Source organism: Pinus tabuliformis, chromosome 2_1, assembly GCF_031772625.1.
Source record: "Pinus tabuliformis cultivar Carrire ecotype Pingquan chromosome 2_1, CPIR1, whole genome shotgun sequence".
In the NCBI taxonomy this organism is placed as follows: domain Eukaryota; kingdom Viridiplantae; phylum Streptophyta; class Pinopsida; order Pinales; family Pinaceae; genus Pinus; species Pinus tabuliformis.
The window spans coordinates 730,618,639-730,633,600 of record NC_142299.1 but is presented as its reverse complement, the minus strand read 5'-3'; positions in this window follow the sequence as shown (position 1 = coordinate 730,633,600).

Genomic DNA, 14,962 nt, shown 5'->3' with positions numbered 1-14,962 from the left:
TATGCTCACTAGAGGATCCCACATCAAAATCATGTATTTCTCCATATCTCCAAAATGTTTTGGACAATCATTCCTAGGTATTTGAGACTCCCAAAGGCCTCCCAACTATTTGTGATCATGATCATGCTATTCATTTGATTCCAGGAATTGCTCCTCCAAACATTAGGCCTTACAGATATCCATATGCCCAAAGGAGTTGGAACTCATTCAAAATTTGCAGAAGATCTCAGTTCAAACAGTATTGTGAGAACTTGACAAGGAAAAATCATATTGGAACCTAAAGCAGTCATAGAACCAAGAAATCAAAAGCTACGAAATATATCAATTTTATAGTATCTCATTAATTGGAAGAACTTACCTGCTAAAGATTCCACATGGGAGGACAATAATTTATACAGAAGCATCAAGAACTACTTGAGCGTTGAGGACAACACTTTTTGAACGAGAGGGACATGTTAGGTGTTGGGTGTGGAGCCTGATTATCTTCTATATTAAAAGGTATCACCACATAGGACCCCAGTTCGAAATGGGGGCGGCAACGCCGCCCGTAAAATATTCGCTGCAGGGGGGGTCCAGGGGGGGCGGCTGCGACCTTTGGGAGCCCCCCCCCTAGCGGGGGGGGGTTTCGGGGGCAGCGCCCCCGAAGCTAAAAACAGCTGTAAAATTTCCTTGTAAAAGTATAGTAATTTCTAGTCAATCTGGGCCGTTCATTAGGCGAATGATCTGACAGTAGAACTTATGTTTAGTTTAGGGTTTTTTGCCCTAGAAGGCAACCCCTCTCTTTGTATGAGGGTATTGTATTTGAGGCTGTGTGATAGATGTGTATTCTGGGAGCGAGAAACAGAGAGGTGAGACTGTGAGAGAAAACAGAGGATATTACAGCAGATTTTCTATAGGTTGTGTCTCTTCATTTTGCTGGATAATAGAAAGGAAGGACTGGCTGTTCGGGGTGGATGTAGCCCAAACTAGGTGAACCATGTATATCTGTGTCTCTCTTGTTTTGTGCATTTTCTGTGTTTATATTTCTGCAATATTTTATGTGTTCCATTGCTCCGTAATATATAATTTTCTAACAACTAGTATCAGAGTCGAAGGTCTATTTGGCTGATAAAATCGCAGGAAAGAGGGTTCTTGGTTCGAGTGGGAGCAATGGCGGAAGATGGTAAGTTTAGGGTCGAGAAATTTAATGGACAAAACTTCTCGCTGTGGAAGATGCAGATAGAAGATTATCTGTATCAGAAAGATCTATACCTACCATTGGGCGGAAAAACAAAGATGTCGTCGGGTATGAAAGACGAAGAATGGAACCTTCTCGATAGAAAGGCACTCAGAACAATACGGTTGTGCCTTGCTGCATCAGTCGCCTTCAACATTTCGAAGGAAACCACAACATAGGGTTTGATGCAGATGTTGTCGAAACTATATGAAAAACCCTCGGCCTCAAACAAGGTATTTCTTATGAAACGGTTATTTAATATGAATATGTCGGAAGGTGGATCTGTTGCAAACCATTTAAATGATTTTAATACAGTTACAAGTCAGTTAAGTTCTGTAGGGGTAAACTTTGATGATGAAGTTAGAGCTCTGTTATTCTTGTGCTCATTACCAGAAAGTTGGAATGGTTTGGTAATGGCCATTAGTAACTCCATTTCTGGATCTAGTACTTTAAAGTTTGATGATGTTGTCGGTGCTATCCTTAGCGAGGAAATGCGATGGAAAAGCTCCGGTGAGACATCAGGAAATGCTTTGAGTGCAGAGTTTAGAGGAAGAAGAATGGAAAGAGGAAAGAACTCAGGATATCGCAGTAAATCAAGGAAAGGTAGATCCAAGTCCAGATCGGGGATAGTGTGCTGGAAATGTGGAAAGAAAGGACACCTAAAGAAAGACTGTAGATCTCGGAAGGGAAAAGAAGGAGATGCACAGCAAGAAAACAATCATGAAGCAAATGTGACAGGTGAGGTGTTACAAGATTCTTTTATTCTTTCTTTCGAAAATATTACTGATTTCTGGGTGGTAGATTCAGGGGCTTCATTCCATGCCACACCTGATAAGAAATACTTTCATGACTATGTTCAAGGAGATTTTGGACAAGTTTGTCTGGGTGATGATAAACCCTGTAAAATCGTTGGAATGGGTAAGGTTCTTGTAAAACAACAGAATGGAAACCAATGGCTATTAAAGGAGGTAAGGAATGTTCCAGATCTAAAGAAAAATCTGATTTCAACAGGGCAGTTAGGCGGTGAAGGTTGTGTGACAACTTTCACAGATAAATCTTGGAAGGTCACCAAAGGAGCCCTGGTAATAGCAAAAGGAGAAAAGGTTGATACATTGTATTTATGCAATGGTATTTCTAGCTCTATTAATGCTTTAACATCCAAAGGAGCAGATGCAGCATTATGGCATCATAGGCTCGGACACATGAGTGAAAAGGGGATGAAGATTCTTCACTCAATGAATTTGTTGCCGGGTTTGAAGAATGTTGATTTGGACTTCTGTGAGAATTGCATTTATGGGAAACAGAAGAGAGTCAGATTTCTCAGAGTTGGGAAGGAAAAGAAGAATGAAAAATTAGAGCTTGTGCATACAGATGTATGGGGACCTGCTCAGGTATCATCTCTCAGTGGCTCTCGTTATTATGTTACTTTTATTGATGATGCAACTAGAAAAACTTGGATTTATTGTATTAAGAATAAATCTGATGTATTTGATACTTTCAAGAAATGGAAAGCTTTGGTTGAGATTGAGACAGGAAAGAAATTGAAGTGTCTTAGATCAGACAATGGAGGTGAATATTGCAGCAAAGAGTTTGATAGGTATTGTTCAGAGCATGGAATTTGCAGAGAGAAGACAGTTCCAAGAACACCACAAGAAAATGGTGTGTCAAAAAGGATGAACAGAACAATCATGGAGCATGCAAGGTGCATGAGATTGCATGCAGGATTGCCTTTACAGTTTTGGGCAGATGCTGTAGATACTGCTGTTTATCTAATAAACAGAGGGCCTTCAATTTCCTTGGATGGTGGTGTTCTAGAGGAAGCATGGATAGGTAAAAAGGTAAACTACTCTATTTTAAAGCCTTTTGGTTGTGAGGCCTTTGTCCATATTGATAAAGAAAATAGAACAAAGCTTGAGGCAAAGTCAAAGAAATGTACCTTTATTGGATATGGTGTTAATGATTTTGGTTATCGCTTATATGATTACGAAAATCACAAAATCATTAGGAGCAGAGATGTAATATTCAATGAAAAGGTCTTGTATAAGAATCAATTGCAGGAAAAGAAATAGGAAAAGGAAAACAAGGAATATGCAGTTCTTGATGAAATCACTGAAAAAGGAAAGGTGGCTGAAAATAATAATAATCAACAACCACAACAACAACAACCACCACAACAACAACAGGCAACCCAAACACCTAAAAGTGGTGTTAGAAGATCTACCAAGATAAGTAGACCCCCTGAACGATACTCCTTCATTGTATTATTTATTGTTAATTGATTCTGGTGAACCCGAATGTTATGAAGAAGCAATGCAGGTTGAAAGTAGGAAGAAGTGGGAGGTAGCCATGGAAGAAGAGATGGACTCCTTAATGCATAACCAGACTTGGGATTTAGTCAGGTTGCCTATAGGAAAAACTACATTGAAGAATAAATGGGTTTACAGGCTGAAGGAAGAAGATGGAGGAAAACAGAGGTACAAAGCTAGACTTATGGTGAAGGGGTTTGCACAGAAGAAAGGTATTGATTTTGATGAAATATTTTCTCCTATTGTTAAAATGACTTCAATCAGAACTATTTTAAGTCTTGTAGCAGCTGAAAATTTGCATCTTGAGCAGTTAGATGTGAAGACAGCCTTTCTCCATGGGAATTTGGAGGAAGAGATATATATGCAGCAGCCAAAAGGATATGAGGTGAAAGGGAAGGAGAAACTAGTGTGCAGGTTGAAGAAGAGCTTGTATGGCTTAAAACAGGCTCCAAGGCAGTGGTATCTAAAATTTGACAAGTTTATGTCTGAACAAGGTTATACTAGATGTCACTCTGGTCATTGTGTTTATTTGAAAAAGCAAAATGATGGAAGCTATATTATATTGTTATTGTATGTAGATGACGTGCTTGTTGCAGGATCTAACATGCAGGAAATAAATGTGCTCAAAAGAAAATTGGCAAATTCATTTGCAATGAAGGATTTGGGAGCTGCAAAACAAATCCTTGGTATGAGAATAACTAGAGACAGGAAAAATTTTAATTTAACATTGTCTCGGAATGAGTACATACAAAAGGTGTTGAAAAGATTTAATATGCACAATGCAAAACCAGTTAGTACACCTTTTGCTAGCCATTTCAAACTTAGTAAGGAAATGTGCCCAAAGACCCAAGAAGACATGGATTATATGTCTAAAGTTCCATATGCATCAGCAGTTGGAAGCTTAATGTATGCAATGGTCTGCACAAGGCCTGATATTGCACATGCAGTGGGAGTTGTAAGTAGGTACATGAACAATCCAGGAAAGGAACATTGGATGGCAGTGAAATGGATTCTCAGATATTTGAAAGGTACCCCAAATCAAGCATTATGCTTTGGTGGTTCAAACATCTCCCTACAAGGATATGTTGATGCAGATATGGCAGGTGACAGAGATAATAGGAGGAGCACTACAGGATATGTATTTACAGTTGGAGGAACAGCTATCAGTTAGGTTTCAAAAATCCAAAGTGTTGTTGCACTTTCAACAACAGAAGCAAAGTATGTTGCTGCTACAGAGGCTAGTAAAGAATGATTTGGTTAAAAAGGTTTATGGGTGAATTGGGTAATGAGCATGATATGGGCACGTTATACAGTGATAGCCAAAGTGCCATTCATCTTGCAAAGAACTCAGCATTTCATTCCAGGACTAAACACATACAGCTCAAGTACCATTTCATACGATCAGTGTTGGAAGATGGAGAGTTGAAGCTGGAAAAGATACACACTAGCCAGAATCCTGCAGATATGCTAACAAAAGTTGTAACCAGGGAGAAACTGAGAATATGCTCAGTTTCAGTTGGTCTTCAAGGATGACGATGAAGATGAGAAATAGACAGGTCCAAAGAGGAGTCATTGTCCAGCAAATGGAGCAGTGGTGGAGTTGCTACAATCAGTCTTTAAGTGGGAGATTGTTGGGTGTGGAGCCTGATTATCTTCTATATTCAAAGGTATCACCACATAGGACCCCGGTTCGAAATGGGGGTGGCAACGCTGCCCGTAAAATATTTGCTGCACGGGGGGTCCAGGGGGGGGTGGCTGCGACCTTTGGGAGCCCCCCCTAGCGGGCGGGGGGGGGGGGGTTCGGGGGCAGTGCCCCCGAAGCTAAAAACAGCTGTAAAATTGCCTTGTAAAAGTATAGTAATTTCTAGTCAATCTGGGCCGTTCATTAGGCGGATGATCTGACGGTAGAACTTATGTTTAGTTTAGGGTTTTTTTCCCTAGAAGGCAACCCCTCTCTTTGTATGAGGGTATTGTATTTGAGGCTGTCTGATAGATGTGTATTCTGTGAGCGAGAAACAGAGAGGTGAGACTGTGAGAGAAAACAGAGGATATTACAGCGGATTTGCTGTAAGTTGTGTCTCTTCATTTTGCTGGATAATAGAAAGGAAGGATTGGCTGTTCGGGGTGGACGTAGCCCAAACTGGGTGAACCACGTATATCTGTGTCTCTCTTGTTTTGTGAGTTTTCTGTGTTTATATTTCTGCAATATTTTATGTGTTCCATTGCTCCGTAATATATAATTTTCTAACATTAGGTCCCTATTCTACTAGTGTAACCCCTTATTGTTATTAGTACAACCCCCTTATTATATTGTTGTGCCCATGTAGTCCCCATATTGTTATTATTGTGCCCCATAGAAGCCCACTGTTGTTATTAGTGTGCCCTTACATTATTATTGTTATGTCAGCTCTGATTATATTATGACCCCTTAGACTGCTATATATAGAAGGGAGGTCCTGTCATTTGTATCATCCAATAATTGTTTATTTGTGTAATGTAAGGTAGGTTGTCCCCTCGAAGAGGCTTATTTCTAAGGTGTTGATCTATGTTTTCTATCTTTTTGTGAGTTGGTTCCATAACAAACATTTTCCTGGTGCTATAATGACCAATGGAGGGAAGGTGAAGATAGCAACAATCACCAACAACCTCATCTTAAGAAGGATTTTATTCACTATGGCACATGTACCTACAACGCAAGCCTTGCATAAGGCTTCAAAATCCCAATTCTAATATGTTATCGCATGCTTGACCCCCACCGTATTCAATTGGTATGGAGGTCTTTGGAAAACATGAAACAACAACTAACCAAGGGGAAGTATGGACACCTGAAGAAATTTGGGTTTGGTTCCATATTGGTAACTTTCTTTTTGGAGTGAGTGCCCTTATTTTGGTAGCAGTGTGCAGAGGTGCCAGATCCTTCCCCCAGAGATCCAAGGCTCATTGTGATGGAGTAAACTCATGCCTCGAGGAGGAACAGGTCAGCATATGCATTACCCACCACAATTTTTTACTTGGCTAGAACACCAACTACTGGTGGTGCACAACTATGCTTATGCTCGAATGAATTTCAAGTGGGATCCATATCTGCCTCTACCACCAGGAGATCAGTAGACTGATGCAGGTAAAAACATGTTTTTTGGAATTTTTCAAGTTTTATGATTTTTTGTAGAAGTGTAAGCTGAGACTCAACTTGTGATAAATTTGAATATGTGGGACCAGAGAGACCACCAGGCATGTCGCTAGTAGCATGGTGAGTTGCACATCATATAGCGGACATAGAATATGAGGAAGGGGCAAACCCCTTAGCTAAGATGGTGCACAATCTAGAGGCAATAACTCATGGAGTCCCAGAGTATACCACTATTGATGATTTTCCACTGCATTAATAAAGACACTCTTGGGAGTCTTTGTGAGACTGCGTCAACTATTAGGCTGAGTGATCAGAGTGGTGTCACGGTATCATGAGGACCATGCAAATTGATAGTTTATCTAGTATTTTTACACATTTTGTAGGCTTTGAAAACCAAGTGTCCCAGAACACTCTATTTTTTAATATTTTGATATAAACACTCTGACATATATATATATATATATATATATATATATATATATATATATATATATATATATATATATATATGCATGTTTTATTTCCTACTTATGTGTCCATAACATGATCAGTTTTATAAATGACGGAAATGACTATCAAGAACAAAATTTTCTAATGCATCTATTAATGTATTTAAATTACGTGGAATATGTTGATATGTAATGAAATCAAAATTTTGTTCCAGTAATCTAACATGTAGATACATACGCAATATTTCTGGGTTTCTTACTAAGTAATGATTGTTTAATTTTAACACAACGAGCTATGAATCCAACTTGAAAACTAAATCCCTAATGCCAAGATAAACTTCTTCTAACAAGAGTTCAGTAATTGCACTATATTCAACAATATTATTGGTTGTTCGACCAAAGCAGATACCTTGTAAGTTAATCATCTCGCCATTAGGGTCATAGAGTACCCATGCTGCGTAAGAGAGGTTCTGTGTGCTATGACAAGCACCATTAACAAAACCAACTTAATTGCTTGACGACATCTACAAAGCGAGTGGAACGCAAGGTAAGCAGAAAATAACATGTCTGCAAAGTAAACAAACACAACAAAACTCAAAAACGCACACTAATGTATTAACACACTAATGTACAAAAGTAAATTAACACTGATGACCTCACATAAAAATTTTAGATGGGGTCCATTTTTGGACTTGGGTAATAATTCAACAGAGAATAAAACCATAGTTTCACTATTGACATTACATTTAAGCATCGACTCGGCCAAATAATAGAGTAAAAATCATAAAAGACTATGCCCCCACGCCCCCTGGACAAGTGAGGGTTAAGAGTCATAAGATGATATCCCCATTGCGATAACGAGAAAACAATAGAAACTTGGTGAAAAAATCTCATGAAAGGAAGCTTGAAAATATTGATCTCTTGCCAAATAAAAGGTGCCCCTAATTAAAATATTTTGACGATTCTAGGGTGAACTAAAAGTTCAATGGGTAAATTTTTAGTGATGTTCCCCATATTACCCTTCGACAAGACATCATGCACCAGGATAGGTGTCTGAAGTGGAGGTGTGGGATACTAAGAAACTGATGCTTCAATATAGGAAGGCATCTCATCGAGGCTAGGAAGAAATGAAGAACAATGATGTAGAAAGTTCCATGGAGTTTCGTCCAGAGAAATGACCTCAATGATACTCTCGTCGGTGAGGAATGTCATGTCCAAAAGATCCGGAGAATCACAAGAACCAAGCCAAGGAGATGGCACATAAGTGTTCAGGTTCATACTAAAAATAGTGTAACTTTTTTAAGTGACCATCGAAGCCAAGACAATTTCTTGATAATTTTGCTCCAATGGACATAAAGGCATAGCATCGCCACAAGAATCAATCTGATATATTGTAGGGATAATGCAAGGATATGTAGAGACTGAGATCATATTGATTGAATGAACATCTAGAGGTGGGAGGGTAAAAGTCCCCATTAAAGTAGAGTCTTTGAAGAGATCTACCCCCATACTCTCGTAAGGAATCTTAGTATTTCCCATGTAAGGGATGTTGTTGTCCGATGAACCAGAAGAAACAATGAGAGTTTATCAATAGTGACAAATTTTTCCTTAATGAGGAACACGAATCACACGGAACAAAGAAGACACCAGAAAAAACATAGCATGGGTCGAGGTTCACCCAAGAAGTAGAGTGTAGTTGATATTTTCATCTACAACTTCTACTTATAATTCAACCATATTTCCTTCTAATGTAATTGGAAAACTCATGAGAATACCAGAAGGATGTGAACCTCTACCATCAAAGGCTTCAAAGGTGTTCGAAGACTGGTTAAGGGTAGAAGAGCCAATTTCCTTCCAAAACAAAATAGACATGATGCAGGTAGAGGCACCTTCATCAATATTAATCTTATGGATTGTCTTTCCTTCGATAAGAACATGTATCATAAAATCAATCTATGAGGAAGACAAGGCACGTGGTTCTCAAGATCGAAGGTAATCAGAATCGAATCATAAGGATCAATAGCACCTATAGCGGACAACAGTGACTTCTACTCTGTTAGATAGGATTGAAGAACCTCCAAGGCAGACATTGTTGAATGTTCTTGAACGAAATCCTCAACAGTATTGTAATGTTGCACATCTCTATCATTCAGATTAAAAGATAACTTCCGAAGAACACCTTTGGGAGGTGGTCAGATGACAGAATCACTATTAGGCCACTCGATATGGAGTGGATCAGAACTAGATGGGGTAGAAGAAGAAGGAACATTGATAACTTATTTCTCCATCATCTGATTAGGCATGGTTTTATAGTCCTTCGTTCAAGTAGAAATCGAGATAGGTGATGAACCTTGCATCATGAACACTTGGGAACCTGAGGAAGCCGAGGATTGCAGTTGGTCTACCAATTGCGTCTACTGAGATGGAAAGGGTTCTTTTAAGACAATTGGAGTCCCTTTAGACAAGTAATTAACTTTAGAATGTGGGGGACAATCCTTAGTATAATGATCCTCCTCACAAATGAGGCAAGGATATTTTGGCTTCCTCTAAGAAGCATCATCAACAGATGATTTAGGAGTTTCCTGTTTTGGGGCATCAGCTTTTAATTTACCTTTGCCCTTTTTCTTACCTTTAGAGGCCTTATCTGCGGCGATAGATTGAAAAACATATACCCCAGAGGTTTTACTAGGAATTGATGAATTCTTGGAGGGATTACTGGAACCAATGTTTCAGACATATTTCTAGTTCGAAGAAGCTTTCGTGGAAGCCTGAGACATGGAACCAATCACGCCATCAACAGGTGGTGTATCAGGAGACTTTGATGCTGTCAAGTCCAATGATGGTCTTGAAGCATCAGGTAACATCTTGTACAATGTGTAGTATTGTTAACAGACTAAGCCTAAATACTTGGCACAAGCGATAGCTTGCTCTTCAGTAACACATCCACCCATAGCTATGTCCTTAGAAATATTTCTAACAAATGATTTTGTGAACCATTCTGTCAACAACTCATTAGAAATCTAAAATTTGATGGGGTGATAGTGACATCTCCATTCATGGGTATGATCAGAAATGTGGGTCACGATGTCTTGATTAAGGGATGTAAGCAAATGATTTCTAGTTTCATATTGAACCGGAAATTGGAAATTATTGATGAAAGCCATAGCTAGAGAGTTGAAGTCACCGTAGATACCTTGAGGCAACTCAATATACCATTTAGTGGTAGCACCTATGAGAGTTATCTGAAAGAGTCGAAGAAGGATAGAATCATCGACATATGAATTCGAGGAGCACTAGAGGTGATATGTCATCACATGGGTTTGTGGGTCCTTCTTAGATTTTCCCTCGAATTTCGAGAAATCACTTGGAATTTTTGTTGGAACGGGAGGCCATTAAGGTGAATGAAGAATGGGATCATTCGTGAGCCTCGAGACATCAGGCAGTTCCAATGTAGCCAATAAAGGAAATTACGTGTTAAGCGACATATAGGGCCTTTAAGGAAACCCAAACTATGGAGTCCATCCTTGCTCCTAAGGATTTTTCCCCAACAATGGAGGATTTTGTCCACATGGGAACTGATTTTGTCCACACTGACGGTTACCTTGACTGCAAGGAGGATTTGGTCTAGGGTAGGATTGATATTGTCTTACCATAGGACGTCGATAAGCATTGTACATGGAATATGGGTTATAAAGTTGTTGAACCTATTGAACCTTGACGTAAAGAGATCGACCCTGCTACTGCAAAGGTTGGCCTTTTGAAGACAAACGTGGAGAAGAGTGCTGAACAAACTGAGTTTGTGGCTAAAAAGGTTGTTGCGACTATGGAAAAGTTTGTCCCTAGTGTTGTAATAGTTTCCCTTACTGCTGCAAAGATTTCCCTTGCTACTATGAAAGTTTCCCTTACTGTTGCGAAGGTTGTCCTTATTGTTGTAAGTGTAGCTGGATAGTACCTTGGGTTGTAACCTGAAGGTATTGATAGTTCCTGTTACACAGTAATTTGTCACCATTTATCACCATCCCTATTTCCCCTCTCTCGTACATTGGAGGACTCATTCCAGGACTTGTGAGAAGTGACATAACCTGAAATCACTTGCATTATATTCCTCTAAGTGTGAGCTTCATATGCCCTGAAGACATCTCCTGTAGTATACCCATAAAAACAGCCCTTTTTGCATTAGCGCGGGTCCACAGTGTACTTCCCGCGCCAATGGGGGAAATCCTCTAAAGAGGGCGTGCCAGTTGGCGGTCTGTCTCAGAGTCGCACTCGCGCGAACCCAGTTGGGTAAAGTTTTTAACGACCAAACTTCCGAAGGTTCTCCTTAACCCATTCACCAACTGAATCCGTGTTGAGTTAGGATGGTTTGGCTTCGAATCTCCATAGAAGGGAAGTGGTTTGCCACCTTTCATGGAAGCTTCTAAGTGATAAAGCCAATCCCATGGAAATTGTGATTGATCTTATCTCCTTCCCCTCTATCTATAAAAGCTTGTCTCTATGCCTTGGGCAAGCTAGTGCTAGTGATAGTGAGAATTCTAGGAGTTCAAGAGATTGAAGTTGCAAGAGCCTTCTTTGCATCCATAAGGCCAAATCTAAGTAAGGAGATTCTTTTCACCAAGGAGAGAGAGGCTTGTTTCCCATCCCAACAAGCTTTGCAAGACTTGTATAGCTGATCACCCAGCCAAAGGAGGATTTGACATCAGAACTATGGTTGTATTCTTCTTTGTTATTTATCAATAATAGATGACTATCATTATGGTTCCACTCTCATTGTCCTTTGTAATGATTGATGTTGAGTTATATATTTTCTGACTGATATATAATTGCATCTATTGGATTTTATGCTTGTATTTGTGTTGTTCTTTGCATGTGCAGGTGTCCAATCACGGAGATCGTGGGGATCGTGACCGGCCGAAGCAAAGGAACGAGAGCGACGTCTCTTCTACGAATATTAGTGTTGGAATCCAAGTAGGTTCTCATCATCCACCTTTAATTTGCAATTAGGAACTTGCGTGATAGCATTGTTTGATTGTTGCTAGACCTGGTCTGGGCTAGGAGGGATCGTCTTTGTCCGCAGAGGGGATTTACCTCCACAACAATTCGGCGACTCCGCTGGGGAGTTAGCTTGTTGTTTGATTTGTAAACTTTAGACGGAGCCTGAAGTACAGCCAGATAGCCTTCGAAAAGCTATTGCTTTGCATTAGCGAAGTAGATCAAAGCCACTTCAGTCAATCTCTGGTTTGGTTTGTGGACTAAAGAACTTGGAGTTTGTCTTGTCTTTTTGGTTTTCTCTTGTTGGGATTGCTTAGATAGCTTTCTGGGTTGGATTTCTTGCTGTCTCTTGCTTCCGGGTCTGCCTGGATACTGTCAACCAAGCCTCGGACTGCTTTTTTTTTATTTTTGACCTAGCAAGCTTGATTAGCGCGCCTTTTTGCCTGACAGTCGCACCAATTGGCGCATGTTGCTCAAAGACAACCCGCACCAATCCCTTAAAAGCGCAAGTTACAGACTGACAGTTGCGTGAGGCCTGTCAACTTTTCTAGTTTTCTTGTTTGCAAGCCTTCTGAGCTTGGATTTGTATCTTGCCACATCTTTTTCAATTACTGGTGTGCGTTTGATCCTTGTTTGACTGGTTTTCGACCTCCATCCTTTGGGTGTTTGCCTCTTTCCATCGATTTCACATTTCAACCCCAGGGCATCTAGTGCCTTTCTGCATCGAGCCTTCCGTAGGAGTCTTGGGTTCTTTGATCGTCCAGTCGACTTTGTGATTACTCTTTTGCATTTTCTCAGTGGTTGTCAAAGCTTTTTATTGTTATTCAAGCGATTTGCTTATTTTTCGCTTGGATTTCGCTTGGCTTCGTTTGGGCTTAGATCACATAGCTCATAGAGGTCTTTGTGTTTTATTTTTGGTTTGAAGGACTGCCTTGGTGTTTTGGGGATTTTATTGCGTTCTCATTGAGTGAAATTTGTCTCTTTTACTCGGTGTTATTATCTCTCAAAATTTGTTTAGTGCACTTTGCCATTGAAAAGAAAACGAACAGTCTCTTTTGCGTTGAATTAGTTAATGGAAATTAGAGCTTTTCATTGATTAGTGACTTTAAAGAAAAGTTTTGTTTATTGCCATTAGCTGCATTAGAGTGGTTCTTGATTGTTTATGGTCATTTTGTTTGATTGAAAAGTTCTCAACTCTCTCGTAGTTAGTATTCATCGAACGAAATGATACTTTTTGGCATATAGCTTACATTTAGGGAATTGTGAGAGATTACATACGGTAGGACCTGGAAATCGAAACCTAATCAAAGATCAACCGTAAAATGAACTGAATGAACTTAAAAACGCATTGCAACATAACGCTCACTGTTTAGAGGTCTAAGCTAAAGACGTGCTCCGACGTCGTTAAACCTAGGAACTTTTGTTTCACTTAAGGTTGGGTGATTCCTCCTTTCGTGACGCAACAAGTGGTCTAGCACGGACTTGAGCTCCCACGTACCGTCGAGTATATGGGGAGACCCCACTAGGTTATCATCGTTTATCCACAGGAAGCTGTGTCTGCCACCTTACAAGCCGTAACGCACTGAACACAGCATTCGGGAAGATTGACTGTCGTACGGGAAGTCCCTGGTTTTCATATGACCTCCAAGGTGTATATGCAGTTTTACGGATTTGTTTGGTAAACCCTTTTGCCTAGTTCTCCAGAGTAGTCACTTTTGATCCTTTTCAGACTCCTTAAATGAAAAGGCTCATCTGAGCATTTGTCACTTCGGGCTCACTAAACATTCGAAGGAGACTAGAGTCATATTTTTGTCCTTTTCTCGACTCTTAAAACATGAAAAGGTCAAGTTGTGTCCTTGCGTCTTAAAAATTTATTTGGCCGTGATTAACATTACCTGGTTAGATCTTGTGTGCGTTAGTTTGAGTAGGGTCCTTTCTCGTTAGATTCCCTTAGGTTTTGTTTTGAAGTTTGTCATCCTCGCTGAACCATCGATCCCGTCTCCCATTCCAAGTGATCAAGGGTCTCCGTCTTCCGTTTCTCCTGAGGTACCGGTTGTGAGTGATACTCTTCCTGTTATCTCGAGTATCCAACCGATCAACTCTCGTGCTACGGACGACGAGGATTACGAAATTCATTGGAACCCCATTTGGGAGCCTGAAGAGGATGATATTCCTTTTACCCCTCCTGGTGTTTTGTCTCCAATGTCTACCTCTCATATGGATGAGCCATCTCCTAGAGTGAGTGAGACACCCGTTTTGTCGAGTATCGAAACTCCTATCCCGGCCACTTCTCCGGTACCCTCATGCTATAAGTCATTGAGGGATAATATGAGTGCCAGGATCCCCGCTTCAAGTACCATGTGGGACCTCCGTATCACTCCGACCATGGGATCGTTTGTTTCACAAGTTCTCAGTACAACCGTCACTTCAGTTCCAACGAATCCAACTGTTTGTGTAGCACATTCAACTCCAGTTGTTAGTGCCATTACGGCGTCTTCAGCTGTGACTACTGGTGCTGGTCCGCCTCACGGTCAAGTGAGTAGTAGCCAGCCGGCACATACACCCAAAGTTGTTCATCCGGCACAAAGTACACCACCCTCTTCTGGTCCCGTCCCAAGAGGGGGTCCGTATGATCAGTATATGCAAGTTGTTCAGGATCTGAACGCGCAAGGTCCATTTTATTATTACGATTCTACTGGTCAGTTCCTTTATCTTTCCAGACCCTTGCCTACTCAACCTGTTGTTGAGGTCTCGGTACCATTATCTGTTGCTTGGGGCACCACCACTTACCATGGGGGCCAAGTAATGCCTTCGCAGCTTTAGGGACCGCCTAACCAAGGCCAGCCGTCTTATACGCAAACCCCCCAAGGGC